Here is a 23,242-nt window from a genome sequence, read left to right as displayed (position 1 = left end):
AAATACCTAGGACATCTTTCTCTAATTTTACTGTTTAAATTATCACATAATATAGCCACCTTTAGTATACAGTTCTATTAATTTTAGCACATGTATAGATCTGTGGAAATATCACCACAATCAGAATACAGAGCAGTTCCATTACTCACCCCTCCCCCACCCCCAAAAAGTCCCTCATGTTATTTATCCCTTTATAATTAGATTCTCTCCCAGCTGCTAATCTCTGGCAACTACTGATCTAACCACCATCAGTGTAGTCTTGTCTGTTTAAATGTTATACATATGGAACAATACAGTATGAAACACAGCATTTTTCACTTTACATGCCTTTGAGATTCATCCAAATTGTTCTGTGTATTCATAGCTCATTCTTTATTATTGCTGAGTAGTATTCCATTATAAGGATTTACCACAGTTTATTTATTCATTCACCCAGTAAAGGCCATTTGGGTTGTTTTAGGTTAGGGAATATTACAAATAAAACTATTAGGAACACTCATGTGCAGGATTTTGTATGAATGTATATTTTCATTTTTCTAGAGTAAATAACCAGGAATGGAATTATTCACCTAAGGCTTTTGTGGGGAAAAATGTAGTGGGGGAAGATATTCACAAATCATCTCTAACAAATTTCCACTTTTCCTCTAGAAATTCTATTTATATTGATCTTTTTATCTTTGTGCTCAATGCAAAGATGAAAGATTGCAAAAACAAGATATGCTGGAGAAATTATGCACTATCACAAATCACTAAAAAGTCACACATATCTCTGACTATTCAAGAATATTTGGGGGAAAAATTGACAACTTAATTACTGCAGAGGGGAATCAATAAATCAATGATAATAAATGCTAAATAGTTTCTTTTCAAGAAAATGGGTAAATAGTTTCATTCATTTTTTTAAAGATTTTATTTACTTATTTGAGGGAGAGAAATAACGAGAGAGAGCACGAGCAGGGGAGCAGGGAGAGGGAGAAGCAGGCTCTTTGATGAGCAGGGAGCCCAACTCCAGGCTCTATCCAAGACCCCGGGACCATGACCTGAGCTGAAGGCAGATGCTTAACTGACTGAGCCACCCAGGCACCCAGTTTCATTAATTTTCAAAAAAAAATTAGATCTGTTATTTCCAGCCTGGAGGAGAGAAGGAACTGTCATAAATCTACAAAAGAAATTTCTCAGGTTTCTGTGGTTAGCAGTCTTTAGGGATTAAGTAGAAGGAAGGCTTACTCAAAGATTTCAGGAAATTGATTTTTTTCAAGAGTAATAAAAGGATACATCAGTGATATTGTGTGAATTGGATGTTTAGTAAGGGTCTCTTTATTGTTTATCATAATTTTCATACATAAAATGAACTCAAGTTTTATTAAAAAGACATAAAGGTTCAAGGGCACCTGGGTGGCTCAGTAGGCTAAGTATCTGACTCTTGATTTCAGCTCAGGTCATGATCTCAGGGTTGTGAGATCAAGCCCCATGTTAGGCTCTGTGCTGGGTGTGGAGCCTGCTTAAGATTCTCTCTCTCCCTCTCTTCCCTTGCCCCCCCTAAAATAAAAGAAAAGAAAAGAATAAAAATAAGATATAAAGGTTCTGTTTGACCAGAGCATTATAAACTTGTAAATTATTCTGGGGTATTTCTGTTTTCTGGCTTGACATTATACAATGCAATTCATCTGCAAATTAAACATTGTGCAAGAACCCAACTTTTACAAAATTCCTATTTATAGACTTAAGTGCATTAAACTTTTTCCTACAATCTTACCCTCAAATGACCTTTTCCTACTTCCTTCTTCCTCCACTCCTCTCCTCTCCTCTCCTCTCCTCTTGCCTCCTCTCCTCTCTTCTCCTCTTCTCTTTCAGTTTTCTGAGTGCCAAAAAATTGATAGATTTCACTGGAAAGACCATCCTATTTAACCCATAAAACAATCAAAATAACCCTTGCTTATGGCAGGCATAGAACACTGACAGGCATTCATTTCCATGGAATAACTTGAAAGACAAATCAAAGCTTAACTGCTGAAAAGTATTTCTCCCACAAATATGCCATATTTTAGACATTCTTTGAATTAAAACATTATCCCCAGTTAACCACTGCTAAAATATATATAAGTTCCTTGGAACATCATCTTGGAGACAGTGGGGCCTCATAGTTAAGAAAGAGAACTGTTAACATCAAAAGCAAAATGAGTATAACTATATTATTATTATCATCCTTATTATCTCACCAATTAGTACCTATCTCATGACAAAAAGCAGAGCACAGAAGAGGTTAGGAGAAGGAATAATACTCTTATCAGTGAAGTTAAAGTGTCTTGCTTTGATAATCGTGCTAAGATGTATCCCCAACTCTTTTGAGGGCTGATGCATTACAACAGCAGTCCTTAGTAAGGATTATATAGATTTCATTCCATCAACGTTTACTGGACTCCATAATCTCTTTTTTCATTAATGATCAATTGCCAGGTATTTTATAATAATCACAGTAAAAAATTCCATATCTATGCTACAACAATTTATTTTTTCTTCTGTGAACATTGTAGAAGAATTTGTCTTAACATAACTCATATCTACATCTGTCTTCTGGTGGACCAACTGTTCTTATGGATATTGCAGTCACCCTGAATGCTATCTTTAGCCTTTATGGAGGGAAATTGTCAGACCACCCTTCTGGTACACTGACAAATCCCAGTGATGGTTATGAGGTCGGTGTTTGCCAGAAAATGAAGTGCAAGAAAATTAAGGTCATAGACTGTTGAGACAGTGTTCCTGGAGTATAACAAAGCCATTTCCCATTGGGAGATAGAAAGTAGGTTGCTGACTTAATGCATTTCATTATGATAGGCATTTATGTGCCAAAACAAAAGTTTGTATATATGCTTCAAGTAAAGAAGCAATCGATTTCAGTGCCTTGCCTTTTTCTTCAGCTTCAGACAGATTAAAAAGGCTACAGCCACTGGTGTGGACAAAGCTTACACCTCACTGTGTTTCTATCATTTATCACATTTTCAGTGTATTGTTTCCAAACCATTTTCACAAGCATCATGTTGTTTAACCCACACAACACACTTGTAGGTATAACTTATGAACCCCATGTTGCAGATGAAGAAACTGAGGCTTGCAGTGCTTAAATGACTTGCCCAATGTCACATGGCCAATATGATATAGACCTTGGATGTGAATCTCTATTTTCCAAATGAACTCCATTTATCTTTCCACTATTCCTTAGCTGCTGGTGCTTAGGTGGTAAGAAAGGGTACAGATAATAGCAGAAGCAGTTTGGCCTCTATGTAGCAAGGGTATTATTAATTCTCAAAATGGGCTTGATTACAAATGGAGTAAATTATAAAGACATATATAGTACCTTAATATTTTTTCTAAGATAATGTGTAAGAAGACCCTGCCAAATAATGGAGTTTTTTTTTTTAAGATTTTTTATTTATTTTCTGAGAGAGAGAGAAAGCACAGAGGGAGAGGGAGAAGCAGACTCCCCACTGAGCAGGGAGCCCAATGCAGGGCTCAATCCCAGAACCCTGAGATCATGACGTAAGCCAAAGTCAGACGCTTAACCGACTGAGACACCCAGGCGCCCCACCAATAATGTTATCAAGACTCAAATTCACCTATTTGGGAGCTTTCCAAACTCCCAGTAATTCCACCACAAGCAGTAATTTAGCTCCTGAAACTTGTTCCTTGTATTCCTAACTTACTATGTTCACTCACTTGAGGTTCATACTTGGCTTCTGCCTCATACCCTAACTTGTTATTTCATGATCTTGGAACTAATCATGATGATTTTTTTAAGCTATATTTGCCTCTTCCCCTCTGAGCCCTCTGCCTGGAATAGACTCTTGCCATTTTTCACTTGGCTAACTTCTGCTTATTCATGAGAATGCTGTTTTTCCCGGAAACCTTCTCTGGCTTCACCCATACATGAGAGTAGTGGCTTCTCTTTGGAGTTCCATGGCCATTCTTTGCATGTTTCCATCTTAGCATTCAGCAGCATTTAATATAAGCATTTAACATATGCTAAATAAGTGAATGAATGAATAAACGAATGATGTATTTTTCCAAAATTTGATCCCAGCCTCTGTTGCTCAGGTAATTCTTTTTTTTTTTTTAATTTTTATTCTTATGTTAATCCCCATACATTACACCATTAGTTTTAGATATAGTGTTCCATGATTCATTGTTTGTGCATAACACCCAGTGCTCATACAGAATGTGCCCTCCTCAATAACCATCACCAGGCTAACCCATCCTCCCAATCCCCTCCCCTCTAGAACCCTCAGTTTGTTTTTCAGAGTCCATCGTCTCTCATGGTTCGTCTCCCCCTCTGATTTCCCCCCCTTCATTCTTCCCCTCCTGCTACCTTCTTCTTCTTCTTCTTCTTCTTTTTTTTTCTTTCTTAACATATATTGCATTATTTGTTTCAGAGGTACAGATCTGAGATTCAACAGTCTTGCACAATTCACAGCGATTACCAGAGCACATACCCTCCCCAGTGTCTATCACCCAGTCAGCCCATCCCTCCCACCCCACCCCCCTCTCCAGCAACCCTAGGTTGTTTCTTGAGATTAAGAATCCCTCATATCAGTGAGGTCATACGATACATGTCTTCCTCTGTTTGACTTATTTTACTCAACATATTACCATCCAGTTCCATCCACGTCGTTGCAAATGGCAAGATCTCATTCCTTTTGATGGCTGCATAATATTCCATTGTATATATATACCACCTCTTCTTTATCCATTCATCTGTCGATGGACATCTTGGCTCTTTCCTCAGTTTGGCTATTGTGGACATCGCTACTATAAACATCGGGGTGCACGTACCCTTTCGGATCCCTACTTTTGTATCTTTGGAGTAACTACCCAGTAGTGCAATTGCTGGATCATATGGTAGCTCTATTTTCAACTTTTTGAGGAACCTCCATACTGTTTTCCAGAGTGGGTGCACCAGCTTGCATTCCCACCAACAGTGTAGGAGGGTTCCCCTTTCTCCGCATCCCCGCCAACATCTGTCGTTTCCTGACTTGTTAATTTTAGCCATTCTGACTGGTGTGAGGTGGTGTCTCATTGAGGTTTTGATTTGGATTTCCCTGATGCTGAGCGATATTGAGCACTTTTTCATGTGTCCGTTGGCCATTTGGATGTCTTCTTTGGAAAAATGTCTGTTCATGTCTTCTGCCCATTTCTTGATTGGATTCTTTGTTCTTTGGGTGTTGAGTTTAAGAAGTTCTTTATAGATTTTGGATACTAGCCCTTTATCTGATATGTCATGTGCAAATATCTTCTCCCATTTTGTCGGTTGTCTTTTGGTTTTGTTGACTGTTTCCTTTGCTTTGCAAAAGCTTTTTATCTTGATGAAGTCCCAATAGTTCATTTTTGCCCTTGCTTCCCTTGCCTTTGGTGATGTTTCTAGGAAGAAGTTCTGTGGCTGAGGTCGAAGAGGTTGCTGCCTGTGTTCTCCTTTAGGATTTTGATGGACTCCTGTCTCACATTGAGGTCTTTCAACCATTTGGAGTCTATTTTTGTGTGTGGTGTAAGGAAATGGTCCAGTTTCCTTCTTCTGCATGTGGCTATCCAATTTTCCCAACACCATTTGTTGAAGAGACATTTTTTCCTGCTTTCTCAAAGATTAGGTGACCATAAAGTTGAGGATCCATTTCTGGGCTCTCTATTCTGTTCCATTGATCCATGTGTCTGTTTTTGTGCCAGTACCATACTGTCTGGATGATGACAGCTTTGTAATAGAGCTTGAAGTCCGGAATTGTGATGCCGCCGGCTTTGCTTTTCTTTTTCAACATTTCTCTGGCTATGCAGGGTCTTTTCTGGTTCCATACAAATTTTAGGATTATTTGTTCCATTTCTTTGAAAAAAGTGGATGGTATTTTGATGGGGATTGCATTGAATGTGTAGATTGCTCTAGGTAGCATTGACATCTTCACAATATTTGTTCTTCCAATCCATGAGCATGGAACGTTTTTCCATTTCTTTGTGTCTTCCTCAATGTCTTTCATGAGTATTTTATAGTTTTCTGAGTACAGATCCTTTGTCTCTTTGGTTAGATTTATGCCTAGGTATCTTATGGTTTTGGGTGCAATTGTAAATGGGATCAACTCCTTAATTTCTCTTTCTTCTGTCTTGTTGTTGGCGTATAGGAATGCCACTGATTTCTGTGCATTGATTTCATATCCTGCCACTTTACTGAATTCCTGTATGAGTTCTAGCAGTTTTGGGGTGGAGTCCTTTGGGTTTTTCCACATAAAGTATCATATCATCTGCAAAGAGTGAGAGTTTGACTTCTTCTTTGCTGATTTGGATGCCTTTTATTTCTTTTTGTTGTCTGATTGCTGTGGCTAGGACTTCCAATACTATGTTGAATAGCAGTGGTGATAGTGGACATCCCTGCCACGTTCCTGACCTTAGGGGGAAAGCTCTCAGTTTTTCCCCATTAAGAATGATATTTGCTGTAGGTTTTTCATAGATGGCTTTTATGATATTGAGGTACGTACCCTCTATGCCTATACTCTGAAGAGTTTTGATCAAGAAAGGATGCTGTACTTTGTCAAAAGCTTTTTCTGCATCTATTGAGAGGATCATATGATTCTTGTTCTTTCTTTTGTTAATGTATTGTATCACACTGATAGATTTGCAGATGTTGAACCAACCTTGCAGCCCAGGGATAAATCCCACTTGATCATGGTGAATAATCCTTTTAATGTACTGTTGGATCCTATTGGCTAGTATTTTGGTGAGAATTTTTGCATCCATGTTCATCAGGGATATTGGTCTGTAATTCTCCTTTTTGATGGGGTCTTTGTCTGGTTTGGGGATCAAGGTAATGGTGGCCTCATAAAATGAGTTTGGAAGTTTTCCTTGCATTTCTATTTTTTGGAACAGTTTCAGAAGAATAGGTATTACTTCTTCTTGAAATGTTTGGTAGAATTCCCCTGGGAAGCCATCTGGCCCTGGGCTTTTGTTTCTTGGGAGACTTTTGATGACTGCTTCAATTTCCTTAGTGGTTATAGGTCTGTTCAGGTTTTCAATTTCTTCCTGGTCCAGTTTTGGTAGTTGATACATCTCTACGAATGCATCCATTTCTTCCAGGTTATCTAATTTGCTGGCATAGAGTTGCTCATAATATGTTCTTATACTTGTTTGTATTTCTTTGGTGTTGGTTGTGATCTCTCCTCTTTCATTCATGATTTTGTTGATTTGGGTCATTTCTCTTCTCTTTTTGATAAGTCTGGCCAGGGGCTTATCAATCTTGTTAATTCTTTCAAAGAACCAGCTCCTAGTTTCGTTGATCTGTTCTACTGTTCTTTTAGTTTCTATTTCATTGATTTCTGCTCTGATCTTTATTATTTCTCTTCTCCTGCTGGGCTTAGGCTTTATTTGCTGTTCTTTCTCCACCTCCTTTAGGTGTAGGGTTAGGTTGTGTACTTGAGACCTTTTTTGTTTCTTGAGAAAGGCTTGTATTGCTATATACTTTCCTCTTAGGACTGCCTTTGCTGCATCCCAAAGATCTTGAATACTTGTGTTTTCATTTTCATTGCTTTCCATGTATTTTTTTAATTCTTCTTTAATTTCCTGGTTGATCCATTCATTCTTCAGTAGGATGCTCTTTAGCCTCCATGTATTTGAGTTCTTTCTGACTTTCCTCTTGTGATTGAGATCTAGTTTCAAAGCATTGTGGTCTGAAAATAGGCAGGGAATGATCCCAATCTTTTGGTACCGGTTGAGACCTGATTTATGACTAGGATGTGATCGATTCTGGAGAATGTTCTATGGGGACTAGAGAAGAATGTGTATTGCATTGCTTTGGGATGCAATGTTCTGAATATGTCTGTGAAGTCCATTTGGTCCAGTGTGTCATTTAAAGTCTGTATTTCCTTGTTGATCTTTTGCTTAGACGATCTGTCCATTTCAGTGAGGGGGGTGTCAAAGTCCCCCATTATTATTGTATTGTTTTCAATGTGTTTCTTTGCTTTTGTTATTAATTGCCTTATATAATTGGCTGCTCCCATGTTAGGGGCATAGATATTTACAATTGTTAGATCTTCTTGTTGGATAGACCCTTTAAGTAGAATATAGTGTCCTTCCTCATCTCTTATTACATTCTTTGGTTTAAAATCTAATTGGTCTGATATAAGGATTGCCACCCCAGCTTTCTTTTGGTGTCCATTAGCATGGTAAATGGTTTTCCACCCCCTCACTTTCAATCTGGGGGTGTCTTTGTGGTTCTAAAATGAGTCTCTTGTAGACAGCATATCGATGGGTCTTGTTTTTTAATCCAGTCTGATAACCTGTGTCTTTTGATTGGGGCATTTAGCCCATTTACATTCAGGGTAACTATTGAAAGATAGGAATTTAGTGCCATTGTATTGCCTGTAAGGTGACTGTTACCGTATATTGTCTGTGTTCCTTTCTGGTCTATGTTGCTTTTAGGCTCTCTCTTTGCTTAGAGGACCCCTTTCAAGATTTCTTGTAGGGCTGGTTTCGTGTTTGCAAATTCCTTTAGTTTTTGTTTGTCCTGGAAGCTTTTTATCTCTCCTTCTACTTTCAATGACAGCCTAGCTGGATATAGTATTCTTGGCTGCATATATTTCTCATTTAGTGCTCTGAATATATCCTGCCAGTCCTTTCTGGCCTGACAGGTCTCTGTGGATAGGTCTGTTGCCAATCTAATGTTTCTACCATTTTAGGTTACAGATCTCTTCTCCCAAGCTGCTTTCAGGATTTTCTCTCTGTCTCTGAGACTCATAAGTTTTACTATTAGATGTCGGGGTGTTGACCTATTTTTGTTGATTTTGAGAGGGGTTCTCTGTGCCTCCTCGATTTTGATGCCTGTTTCCTTCCCCAAATGAGGGAAGTTCTCTGCTGTAATTTGCTCCATTATACCTTCTGCCCCTCTCTTTCTTCTTCTTCTGGAATCCCACTTATTCTAATGTTGTTTCGTCTTATGGTATCGCTTATCTCTCGAATTCTGCCCTCATGATCCAGTAGTTTTTTATCTCTTTTTCTCAGCTTCTTCATTTTCCATCATTTGGTCTTCTATATCACTGATTCTCTCTTCTGCCTCATTTATCCTAGCAGTTAGCGCCCCCATATTTGATTGCACCTCATTAATAGCCTTTTTGATTTCGACTTGGTTAGATTTTAGTTCTTTTACTTCTCCAGAAGGGTTTCTCTAATAACTTCCATATTTTTTTCAAGCCCTGCTAATATCTTTAAAGTGATGATTCTGAACTCTAGATCTGACATCATACTAATGTCCATATTGAGTAGGTCCATGGCAGTCGGTACTACCTCTTGTTCTTTTTGTTAAGGTGATTTTTTCCATCTTGTCATTTGTGCAGAGGAGAATAGATTAATGAGAGAACAAAATGCTAGCAGAGTAACAACATCCCCAGAAAATATACTCTAAACAAATCAGAAAAGACCTGAAGCAGTGGGAAAAGAAAGGGAAAGAGAGAAAAAAGAAAAAGAAAAAAAAGAAAAAGAAAAAGATAATGATAAAAACAAACAAAAACAAACAAAACAAAATAATATCAACAACAAAAAACCAGAATGTGATCAAATATGATCAGGCTGGTATATAGATCAGTGCCACACACTAGGTTTGGGGTGTATTTTGGTCTGTTAGAAGAAAGTGCCTCCCAAAATTTTAAAGAAAGAAAAATTTATATATGTAGAAAAATAAGGGTTGATATGATGAAGGGATGGAATATGACTGTAAAGATGGAAATTATAAAAAATTTTATAAAAGGAATTGATAAGAAGTTGTTTGAAAAAAGAAAGAAGAGGATTTAAAAAAAGAAAAAAGAAAAAAAAAAGGGAAAGAATGTGATCAGGCAGGGGAGTAGAAAAAACCATATACTAGAGATTTAGGGTATATTTTGATCTGTTAGAAGAAACTATCTCAAAATTTTAAAGATAGAACAACTTATATATATATGCCAAAAATACAGGTAACTACTATGAAGCGATAGAATATGATTCTAAAAATGAAAAATAAAAATGTTTTTTAAAAAGGGGATTGATAAGATGTTGGTTGAAAAAGGGAAAAAGAAAAATTCCAAAAGATAAAAAGACAAAAAGACAGTTAAAAAAAAATTAACTTTGAACTTCTAAAGAATCATGGTAAAAAAGCCATGAATTCTATGTGCAGTATTCCCCTAGCGCTGGAGTTCTGCTGTTCTCATTGATCGGTAAACTTGGTCTTGGCTGGCTGCTCTCACTGATCTTCTGGGGAGGGTCCTGTTGCCGTGGTTTCCAAATGTCTTTGCCGGAGGTGGAATTGCCCTGCCCTTGCCTGGTCTGGGTTAAGTAATCTGCTCGGGTTTGCTCTCTGGAGCTTTTGTTCCCTGCAAGCTTTCCGTACTGCTTTGGAGGTGGAGAGTGAGAATGGCGGCCTCCCAATCTCCGCCCTGGAGGAGCCGAGAACTTGGGGCCACGCTCCTCAGTGAGCCCCAGAGAAAAGCCGCCAGTCACTCCCGTCTCCCTGTCTCCCGCCACATTCCGTCATGTGACTGCGCGTTTCTATCTCTGGCACCCGACCCCGTGTCGAGTCTCCAAACCCAGCAGATCCCTTCAGTGCGCTCCGGCGCCGCTCCTCCCAGGGGAGGAAGGGGAGTCTCCCCGGATCTGCCGCTTGTTGGGTCCCTGCTGGAGGAGCAGGGGCCCAACTGTGCCGTGGATTACGGTTTATAGCAACCCCGAGCTGAGAGCCCGCGCCTGGGCTCTGCCTCTGGAGCCGGCTTCCCTGCTCCGTTACCTGGGAGCTCTGCCACACTAGGCACCCCCGGTCTTTCTGTGACCCTGAGGGTCCTGAGACCACACTGTCCTGGAGGGTTCCACCCCCCGCTTAGCCACCAGAGTGACGTCCCTCAGCGGAGCAGACTTTTAAAAGTTCCGATTTTGTGTTCCACGGCTCTATCACTTGCCAGAAGCGGCTGACGGAGGCCCCTCCCCCGCTGTCTATCCTCCCGAATATCACCTCGGATTCCCTTCTCCGCACGTCCTATCTTCCAGAAAGTGGTCGCTTTTCTGTTGAGAGAGTTGTTGCTATTCTTTTCTTCGATCTCCTGTTGAGTTTGTAGGTGTTCAGAATGGTTTGATCCCTATCCAGTTGAATTCCTGAGACCAGACGAAATCCAGGTCTCCTACTCCTCTGCCATCTTGCTCCGCCCCCCTGCTCAGGTAATTCTTAACCCATTCAACAACAGTTCTGTTTGCTGCCCTCCTCTCATAAGCCTTTTCTTTTCTAGTTTATGTCAAGGGTTTCTTGAACACTTACTTTGTAGCAGGGACAGATAAGAGTTCCAAGAGCAAAATGACAAAAAATGCAAATAATTTCCCTGGATTTATGGTACTAACATTCTAGTAGTGGAGAGGAGATAAGCAACAAACAAGGAGTAAATAAAGACAGGTAAATAAAGAATTTGTTAGTGCTACTGAAAGAAAGACAGAAAGACAGAAAGACAGAAAGGAAGAAAGGAAAAGAAAGAAAGAAAGAAAGAAAGAAAGAAAGAAAGAGAGAGAGAGAGAGAGAGAGAGAGAAAGAAAGAAAGAAAGAAAGAAAGAAAGAAAGAAAGAAAGAAAAAGAAAGAAGAAAGAAAGAAAGAAAAAGAAGAAAGAAAGAAAGAAAGAAAAAAGAAAGAAAGAAAGAAAGAAGGAAAGAAAGAAAATGTGATAAATTTATGGCTGGCACTACTTTAAATAAGGTGGTCAGGAAAAACTCTAAGAAAGAGCCATTTGTGTTGAGGCTTAAGTGATGAGAGGAAACAGACTTGCCTGGAACAGGACAGTGCAAAAGTTCTGAGTCAGGAGTGAGTGTGATGTCCTAAAGAGGCAGAAATGAAAGGGGACAGAACTATATTGAGGTGAAGTTCAAGAGCTTTTCCAGGTCAGACTGTGCTAGTTGCCTATAGACCACTGTTTTCTAAGTGCAATGGGAAGCCCGTAGAGAGATTTTGACAGGAAAGTGGAATGATCAAACTCCCATATTTAAAAAATCACAGTGGCTGATCTATGAAGAATCAAGTATTGGGGTCCAATACTGGAAGATTTCTGGAAACAGGGAGACCAGAAGGTGGCTATGGACATGGTCCAGGAAAAACCTGGCAGTGTTCTGGGCCAGGTTGGTAGTGATGGAGGCAGACTCATCTCTTTGACTTCCACTCATCCCAGAAGAACAACATACCATTAAAGGATAAACTCAGGCCCACAGAGCAAGACTTTCTCCCTGCATGAATTATCCCTGGGAATTAGTCTGACATTTAGGGAAGCTGAGTCAACTCCAGCTTTTGCTGGTCATCCTGGACCACTCTTTCAGGAATTAACACCTGGACCTCTTGGTTGGCCATCAGAAGTTCCAGCAGGTACCAGATGGACCCAGTATTCTCCGAGAATGCTGTTCAGTCACTGAGGGAGTAATCTTTTTTAAAACATTCTATTTTCCTATTGACTGAGTCTCATAATGACAAGTCTTAATGTTATTCTCATAATTATTAACTCTAAAGGCTTAGAGAGTCAACACTCACAGCTCTAGCTCAGGTGTACACTGTGAAATATACTTTTACTTTTTTTTTTTTCCTGTACCAGAACTCCATGATATTTCATATCATTTTTCCCTATTTCACAAGATAGCATAGAGATTAAAATTTAATTTTTATTTGCAAATCTTCCAAACAGCATGTACTTCCATTGTGCCAAATTTTTCATTGGACCAAAAGTTCCAAATCATTTATATTTTCTATTTTTTAATTGCAAACCATCATGAAAGTTGGCAATTTCTTTATTCCATATACACCAAAGGTAGGATTTTTCTTGGGTCATGTAAGTCTTCCTAAGACAATGTTTTCTAAAAGCTCAGGTTGATTCTTGAGATATTAATAGTATTATTGCCAGGAAAACTCCTGCTTCCCTATCTTTTTTTTAATGACAAGTTAACAAAATCAGTTTTCTTTAGGATGGGATTTTACAAATCCTTCAGGATGCAAATGTGCCTTGAGGCTTTCTAACTGAGCAGGGATGAGTAGAATGTACCACAGTTCTCAAAGCAGATTGACAAGATAGTCTTATTATGAAAAGCTTCTGGAAGTAGTGGTCTGTGAATTACCCATCAAGAGATATAACTTGAAGATGCTTCTATGTTCAAATAGCAATTTGAGAGGTTATTTTTTGGTACAAAAGAAATAATATGCTTTTATGCTTTCATTGACTTCAAATACTTTAATACATTGGCTAATACTATTAGCATTGTATAGATGGACATAGATTAATAAATCCATGATATCTGGAATATTTAAAAGGCTGCTCTCAACTTATAAATGAGAAAACTCAGATCCATTAGGATTAGGTGAATTGCCTATAGTTACATAGCTGGCTAGGAGGGAGATCTGTATTCTATTTCTTATCCTATATTTTTAAATACTATGTTCACAGCTACCATATATGAGTGGAAAAACTACTCTTATCTCAGACTTAGCTTCCAACTCTTACAACCCATCTTCTTTTTTTCCCAAATTCTCACTCTGGAGCATACAATGATGAATGGCCATGATGACAAATACATGAGACATCTGAATCTAGAACCAAAAAGTGTTTTAAGAGAAATTGGCCAAACTGAAAAAGCCAAAAGTGATTGTAGGTGAAGGAAAGTTCCAAATTTGGGGTTCAAAAAGTTGATAGTTCATAGGACCTGAGGAGTGTTGCAGGTTAGACGGAGGCAGTGGTCTTAACTGACCACTCACTGAATATGAATTTATCAGTGTAACATAGCCACTAAAAGAGCTAATATTATCTTTGGATGCATGGACAGAAATAGAGTTTCCAGAATAAAAGAGGAAGACTGATATGGGCTAATTAGTCTTCTCTGGGAGCATTAGCTACACGTTCAGAAATGTGGACAACAATTGCTTCCGCTTATCTTTATAAGCTTCTGTTCCCTAAGTCGCTTAGATCCTATGACTTTCAAGATCACATGATGCCAGCTAACTCTCCATATTCTTTCTGAATTACCTATATTCATTCCTCCATTTCTAAAAGGCTGTGTCTAACAGAGCTGCTTATTTTTATACCAATCAGGGCTTTCTGCGGACTTTCTGGATGTTAAATGTAGGCAGCCCTTCCCAACTTGCCCTTTTATCTTGAACTAATTGAAAATTGAAGGCTGGTGGTGGTATTCTGAATCTCATCATTATTTTGCCAAAATTCCTGAAAGACATGGGTACTCTGGACATATATTTTAATCCATTGCTTGCTTAAAATTTAGAAGTTCCATGAGAAGAAAATAAAAACTTCAGAAGCAAGCAAACAAAACCTAATGGTACAACTTCATGGACTCTTTTGGGTGTTCAAAAAATGAACATCTCTTTACTTCTGAAATGAACATCTCTTTACTTCCCTCTGCCCCCCAGGAGTTGTAGTCATTAAGAAAAGTGACCACTGCCAGAAGAATAGACCTTCTGAAGGTCCATTAATCCTGAATTGGGAATCTGTGATTAAGAATTACATATAAATAAAAAAGAAACACCTTTTCCTTCATTTTTCTTTCTTGCTGAAACAGCAGGTATCTGAGGCATTTAAAAGTTATAACTCCTATCCTTGTTTATAAAGTCACTGGTGGGGAGCATAGAAATGTTGACAAATATTTGGCTTTCATAATTGTGCCATGTAAGGGGAAACTAGAAGAGGATTCAGAGATAAGAAAGCAGAAAGGTAGAAGAGGTATGGTCACAGGAAGAAAGAAGTGGAAAGACAGAAGTAATGGGAGGATAGGGGCACAACCATGGACTGAGGGATAAAATAGTTTTGAAAATGGGCATTCATTGAGGAAAATTGCTCTTAGTATTCCTCTTCTGCTCTGTCTATTGTGCTGTGTGCACTTTGACATAATTTACTATTATTCCATAGACTCAATTCAACAAGTATTTATTGAGTCTCTATATGTGCCAGACTGGGTATTGATTATCTGAAGTCTGCAAAGATAAATATGTAACCTGAAACCACTTACAGTCAAGTGGAAGAGATGATATGCACATACAAATAACCTAAATGCAATGCAGAATTGGACATGGGTCACAAAAATGGAACAAATTGCATTTGGGGGCTCATAAGTGGGTAATGTCACCTTTTCATATTAATAAGACTACCAATAGGGAAAGAATCTAATTTGAATGGTTCAGAAACCTAATGAAATACTATTTACAGAAATGTGGATAGGTTCCATGGAACTGACAAGGGATGTTGAGGTTACAGAGGCTAACAATCATAGGAAGCTGTCACCTTCAACCCCAAAGCGGCCAGGAGAGAAAAGAGTTTACTGAGCCTGGTATGAGATGAGATGAGAGCTGCCCCCCAGGGGAGAGAGGAAGAAATACCTCCAACTTTCTTCTGATCCTCTTATCTCTTGCTGTTGCTCGCTATTGGTCAAGTGAAACTCAAAGTCAGCTTATGTGGGAGGCTGGGTAATGCAGTCAATGGGATCAGCTTTCTGGGACACAGATCAGCACAGGCAAGATAAAGGACAGAACTGAGGGTGAGGAAGCAAATAGCCCTCACTGGAGGTATCAAAAAGGAGCAGGACACATAATGGTACAAGATTTGGAACATAAATGATATGGTTAATATCAGGGGAGGGCATTCCCAGCAGTGTGAACAGATTGAGAAGAGGCAAGGAAGTGGAAAATCAAAGATGATAATTCAGATTGGCTAATAGATGGAATGTGTTAGGTAAGTGGTCTTAAGAGGGATATAGAGGGAAGCTGTAGATGCCTAGCAGGGTAGTTTGTACTGTGGTGGGTGGTTGAATGGTTTTGATTTAAAAAGAATGGCATGCTGAAACAATTAATCTAGTGTCAGAAAGGGTAGGTTGGAGGTGGTAGAAACTCTATGCAGGGAAGCACTCAAGAGCATATTGCAGGGTTCAAAGCAAGCAGCTATGATGGTCTGAAAAGGATGTTAGCAGTGGGGAGAAAACAGGAAATTCTGGTTCTAGAGGCTATAGGACTTAGCAATGGGTTAAATATGGCAGGAATTATAAGAATAAAGACTTTGAACCTGGGTAACCTGTATTATAGTGTAGCACAAAGAAGGAAGTTGGCAAGAAGTAGAACTGAAGAAGAAAATGATGGATTCATTTTTAGTTACTTGTGCTGGGGGGTGAAGATTTGGGAATGGATTATGGGCTGAAATTGTAGATTTGGTAGTCAACTGCATGAAGATGGTAGTTGCCTAAAAGTGAATAGGGTTGCCAAGAATACAAAATAATAAGTTTGTTAGTGGAAATTTGGTGAATAACATCTTAGTAGATGTGATTCTATAAAGAGTTTAATACAAGATATAAAAGTAGGGGAAAAAAGGGGGAAAATACTGGAACATTAGAATCCATGGAAAGAGGCATTTTTAAGACAAAATATTTCAAATAAGAATCAGGACTAAGAAAAGACTGTTGGATTGTGTAATTATGTAAATTACTCTTGCAGACTCTGATGGTCAAGGAGCAGAATAAGTGGAGACCTTATGCAGGGAGGTGTTTGGGCAAGAATGTGGTTTTTTGTTCCTCTAATAGAGAAGACCTGAGCATATTTGCAGGGAGAGGGGAAGCAATTCTCTTATTCTCATATTTTCTACCTGGTTTTATGTAAATGAAACAATACTTGTTGTCCTTAAAAAAAATTTAGTAATGATATGCTCAGAGTCCACAGGATGGAGAGATTAGTTTCTAAGAGTGACCCAATGAGTAATTAAATTGCTATAATGTCCCAAAACTTAAGGCAGAAAGATGAAGCCCCCTTTTTCTTCTGTTGAAAATTTTTAAAAGGAACAATTTAAATAACACTAGTGGGACATTTATCCTGAACATGTTAATTCTTTAATTTAAAATACAGTAGTGTTTTTTTTTTTTTTTTTTTTTTTTAAGGACAACTTACTGTTTGCTGGTATGATTTTTTATGTTTGTAGATCTTAGGCAGTGATAGTAACATAAAATAGTTTTGCCATCTTTTTAGTAATAATATTTTTCCTATGGTAGGTGCTTAAAAATAATTTTTAGTATTTTTCTGAAGTCTTCCATGGTGGAACTGTGTGTCTGAATGACTGGATTAAGTTGAGTTTTATACTTCTATGTTTAGAAGGAAATTTTATTTGAGGATATGCTGTTGCTGTTTCTGGTTCTTCCCATCCAGAGCACACAGGTTACACTCCCCCACCATCTTGACATTAATCAGGGTCGCATGACTAGTGTTAGCTAATAAAAAGTAAGCAGAAGTGATGCATTCAAGAGTTGTTGTACAGTTCTCTCCATGCTCTCTTTTCCTCCTTTGGTAAATCCATGTCGGCATCCTAAAGGGATGGAGACTCATTCTTCCTGGAATCCTGCATGACCCCAATGAGCATAGTTTCTCTCAGCCAACCTCCATTCTTCATAAGATATGAGTAGAAGTAAAATTTATTGCTATAAGCAGAGGTCACCAAACTTTTTCTGGAAAGGAAAGGATAATAAATATTTTTGGCTTTGCAGGTGATATGGTCTCTGTCACAACAACTCAACTCTGCCATTGTAGTGCAAAAGCAGTCATAAGTAATAAGTAAATACGTGAGCATGGCTGTGTTCCGATACAATGGTATCTATAGAAGCAGGCAGCAGCCAGATTCAGCCCATGGGCCACACTTGATTGGCATCTCCTTTAAGCCACTGAGGTGTTGAGGTTGTTCTGGCAGCATCACCCAGCCTATCCTGTCTTAAGTAACTACTACTACACTTTACAGAGGGAATGTGAGACCTGAAGAGTCGATGGCATTTCATGCTTCTCTGGGAAAATGTTTGTTAAAATGGGACCATGTAAAATCAGATGGGTTCAGATCTTCAATCTGAATGAGTCATATGAGGAATTAAAGAAATATGGTCATAAAATTGACTTACGATGGCTATTTAAGAAAAAATGGGCCATTTAGAAAGTTTCTCCAATTTATTTTTTTTTTAAGATTTTATTTATTCATAAGAGACAGAGAGAGAGAGGCAGAGAGAGAAGCAGGCTGAGCAGGGAGCCTGATGTGGGACTCAATCCCAGGACCCTAGGATCATGACCTGAGCCAAAGGCAGACGCTTAACCATCTGAGCCACCCAGGCACCCATAGAAAGTTTCTCCAATTTAAACACACAGGGGGGAAAAAAGAAAAAAAAAAAAAGAAAAGAAAGCCACTTTGAGTGGCTGTTATGATGGCCAAAGAAATAGTACCCAGAAAAGGATCTCTAAGGAAGGGTCCATGGGAAGAGGTTTTCTGTCTTCTTCCATATCACTTAAACCCTAATACAAATGAAAATTGAGTTTAAATTGTCATTATCAAGGTTTAGAAGGAGACAAAATTAGACTTTTGGGATACTCATAATTTTCTGTTTCTCAAGTTCAGTGCCTGTTGCATCGATGTGCTCTTCGTGAAGAGTACTCTGTAAAAATGCATCCCACTGTACATCTGCACCATGTGGACATTTTCTGCATGTATGTTCTACTTCAGTACAAAGATTTTACGACTAATTATTTTAAAAAAACTAAAGTGAGGGAAATCAGTTTTGAGATGCTACATAATAAATTCACAATCTGGTTTTAAGGGTGATTTGTAAAGTGTGATTGTTATTTCAGTAAACTTCAGCTTTCTATGACACAGTAGTGGCTCAGGCAAGGCTGTCTTTGTGAGTTGGCTCCTGAATTCCCTTATTTTCTAAGTAAGTGCTTCTCTTGGTAAACTTCACAAGTATCTGATGCCTCTCTGGTGAGAAAACGTACCAGATTTTCTCCTCCCATTAACAGCAAGGGCCATCTCAGACAAATTTATTACATCCCTCACACTTTCTGTCACAAAGGCAGAGGGTATCTGTCTTCCCCTCAGCCTTTATGTCTTATCTCCCATCATTCATGTGGCTGATTTCCTGCTTTGTGTAAATAGAAGCCTGAGCCAAGGATTCCATATGGGAGCTGAGAGGATCTTATTCACCAGAATCAAACCGTGGCTAATAAATCTGGGGAAGAGGAGAACATAGAGGCAGTCTGGAAGGAAAACTATCCACCCAATTCCCTGACCCACAAACAGATGAAACCCTTCAAAATGAAAAATTCTCATGTAGCGGCAACATAGTAAGAAGTTGTGATTAAAAACAAAACCAGGTATGTTAATAATTTTAGAATCCTGCTTTTAGTTATTATTATTTGCTTACTGTATGTGAGAGTAAAAATTGAATATGCATATATTTAGTTCACTACTCCATAGCTCTTGGACTCTCTTGTTTTTTTCTCTCTTTTTTTTTTTTTTTTCTCTTTTAAAGCTGGTTTTATTAGCTATCTTGGACAATTAATATTTTCTTGGTCAGGTGCCATGACTGAGGTTGCCTTTCTACAGGAATAACTTATTTTATCTGCTTTTAATTGAAACTTTGGCTTAATAACTTAATAGCTTAGGTGAATATGATTACTATATTTGAAATAAAAGGTGTATTAATTTTTTTTCCAAATTAAACTTCACACCTTAATAAGTACTTTTAATAATAAACAGTATTGGATTAATTATGTACTATATGCACATAGTAGAGTGGCTTACACAATATTTTTCAAGATTTACCTCTTTTATGTTCAAGTATTTTGTAACCATTTTTTTCATTAACATGAATGCAGCTGTAACAATAATGATATAGGGTCTGACATTTTACAAAGTGCATCCTGAGGTTTCCAGGTGTAAGAGGAAAAGCATGGACTAGAAGTAGAGCCTTTTAGGACTAAGTTCAATTTCCTTCTCTGCACTTGTTTGCTCTGTGATTTGCAACATTTTCTATGAACCTTAGTATCCTTATCTGTATAATGGATACAAACCCCCACCTCGCCTAGCATTATCTGAATTAAATGGGTTAGTAGGCAGTTCATCAGTGGTCATATCTGTTGTCTTTTAAAGGCACTGTCTCATTTGAGTTAGATAATATTGAAAGATGATTGTTTCAGTCAACTGATTTAATGAACAATCCTCAGATTTTTAGGAGATAACAACCACAAGCTTACGCCAAATGTACCAGCAGCTATGGACTGACTGATGCATTTCCGTGTTTCTTCTCTTTCTGGGACTTGGACTCAAGGGTTGGCCACTATTTGGGACAGTCATTCTCAGGAAGTGAGAAAAGCAAGAGACAGAGCCAAACTTCTGCATCCACATGGCTTTAGGGCACCCCCGCTCACATGCCATTGACCAGAACAGGTCATATAATAGAGCCTAATAGTTGTGCAGAGATGTGCGCTCTGATTACAAGGGTCCTTGAAGGCATACTTCAGTATGTCTATGGGGCCGAAAAGGGGAAACCATAATTAGAAATTATGTAACATGCCTCAGGGCTACTACCAATTGGGGGATACTCTATGCAGTGATGGCCTTCTTCAGAAAGTCCTCAAGTCAGATGATGGTGGTAACTGATAACGTAGCCTTCCAACATAACCCAAAATGAAGTAAAAAACAATAATATTTTTTAAACCAAACTATTGGATAATTGATATTCATTCAAAGCTTTATAAAGTCTATTATTGCTTGTGAACATGTTATATTTTAGGGGAGCATGCATATTAAATTTTTGTATGTATAATTTATAGGTGAAGTAGTTAAATTATGAACTTATTCGTAGATCTGTTAAGACCAAATGAAAAACATACCTATCTGTAAGCTGGAAAAAAGGCTCTTCCCCACATACAAAGAACAGCTTGTTTTAGAGTTTAAAAATATAATAAGGTTAACTTTTAAATTGAGTTGAGAAAAGAGTAAGTTACAGATAAATTGAGTTACTAGAGTGGTTTCACTTTTTAAAACTGAATTAAGGGCTTTGAAATTAATTTATTTTTGAACAAAATGTGCTCAATGTAAGTTTCATTAATTTGTCTTTGGACTGATTCTTCTGAATGAAAAACAAACTTATTTTAAAACTTTATTTTTCACATTTATAGCCCTGCATCAAACTTCTCTCTGCAAAAAACATGAATTATACACCACTTGCAGGTGGAAGTCCCATCTGTGTACATTGATTCATACTGCATGCTCTGTTATTGCAGGATGCACTAAGTACTCCAATCCAATCACTAACCTGAGACTTTAATTCATTTCCATATTTAATTATATACTTTTTATTAATGGTGGAAATAATCGTAAATTATAGCATCAATATCCCATTTTAATGGGACGCATTCCAGATAAGTAGAGACACTTCCATATATATCTATTGTTTCAACTTAAAAAAAAAAAAAAAAGAAGTATAAAATGACAAATAATTTGATTTGAAGATTGAATCATTAAGAATTATGAAGGAAGGGAAAGATGGTGGAGGAGTAGGGGAACCAATTTCAACTGGCCCCCGGAATTGAGCTGGATATCTACCAGACCACTCTGAGCACCCACGAAACCAGCCTGAGATGTAAGAAGATCTGGATCTCTACAAGCAGAATATCACAGGCAGTTGGTTTTGAGGTACAAAGCGGGGAGCTGTGATTCCACGGGCAGATATCGGAGGATAAACGGCAGCGGGGAGGGTGGCTGGCCGTGGGGATCCTGCACCGCCGGTGAGCGACAGCCTCACGCGCTGTGGACAGGGCACAGACTCGCCGCAGACCAATAGCTGCGGGGAAAGGACTTTAGGGCAGCCCCCGGGGTGGAAACCTAGAACGGCGTGGTCACATGTGCGAACTGGGAGCGGCTGGCGGTTTTAGAAGCACAAAGGGCAGAGACGTGCCCCGACCTGGAGGCAGGACTGGGAGCACTGCGGAGGGGCGCACAACCCAGGCCGCTGCAGTTTATAGCAGCACGGACAGAAACGGAGACAGTGTGGCCTGGAGAGCTCACTGAAGAACAGACTGAGGTCTCTCTGCTCTGAGGCAGAGGGTTGGAAATGGTCTCTTCTGCTCTGACTCTCAGAAGAGACGTGGAAAGCCACCAAGGAAAGGCACCAGAGAACAAAAGCCCCAAAGACTGATTCCCACGGAGCCCATCCCCCACCACAGGGGGGCAGGGCAACTCCGCCCAAACAGGGTTGCCTGAGTAACAGCACGGCAGGCCCCTTCCCCAGAAGACAGGCTGGGAAAATAAGAGACCAGCAACCCTAAGGTCCCTAGAAAACAGGTGCATCTTGCTTGGGTTCTGGTTAATAATTTGGATTCTATACATTCCCTCAACCACCCATCAACAGAATGACTAGGAGGAGGAACCCCAAAACAGAAAAGACTCAGAGATTATGACTTATGCTGCAGATTTACAAATGGATGCAGATATAACCAAGATGTCGGAGATGGAATTCAGGCTAGCAATTGTGAAGACAATGGCTAGAATGGAGAAATCAATTAATGGCAACATAGGCTAAGGGCAGAAATGAAAGCTGAATTGGCAGAACTTAAAAATGCTATCAATGAGATCCAATCCAATCTAGATAATCTAACAGCTAGGGTGAGGCAGAAGAATGAATAAGCGACCTGGAAGACAATATAGTAGATAAAAAAGGAAAAGAGGAGGCCAGGGAAAAACAACTCAGAATCCATGAAAATAGAATCAGAGAAATAAGTGACACCATGAAGCGTTCCAATGTCAGAATGATTGGAATCCCGGAGGGAGTGGAGAGAGAGAGAGGACTAGAAGATGTATTTGAGCAAATCGTAGCTGAGAACTTCCTTAATCTGGGGAATGAAACAAACATTCACGTCCTAGAGGCAGAGAGGACCCCTCCAAAGATCAAGGAAAACAGGCCAACACCCCGGCATGTAATAGTAAAACTTGCAAATCTTAGAACCAAGGAAACCATCTTAAGGGCAGTTAGGGGGAAGAGATTCCTTACATACAGAGGGGGGAACATCAGAATAACATCAGACCTATCCACAGAGACCTGGCAAGCCAAAAAGGCCTGGCAAGACATATTCAGGGTACTAAATGAGAAGAACATGCATCCAAGAATACTTTATCTGGCAAGGCTGTCATTTAGAATAGATGGAGAGATGCAGAGCTTCCACGACTGGCAGAAACTGAAAGAATATGTGACCACTAAGCTGGCCCTGCAAGAAATATTAAGGGGGGGTGGGTTCTATAAAAGGAGAAAGACCCCAAGAGTGATATACAACAGAAATTTACAGGGACAATCTATAAAAACAACATCTTCGCAGGCAACATGATGACAATTAATTCATATCTTTCAATAATCACTCTCAACGTGAATGGCCTAAATGCTCCCATAAAA

Source organism: Mirounga angustirostris, unplaced genomic scaffold (assembly GCF_029215605.1).
Source record: "Mirounga angustirostris isolate CCGP_5_RB_7025 unplaced genomic scaffold, mMirAng1.0.hap1 SCAF_1, whole genome shotgun sequence".
NCBI classification, from domain to species: Eukaryota; Metazoa; Chordata; class Mammalia; order Carnivora; family Phocidae; genus Mirounga; species Mirounga angustirostris.
The sequence above is the reverse complement of the archived record's forward strand: the minus strand, read 5'-3'. Positions refer to the sequence as shown.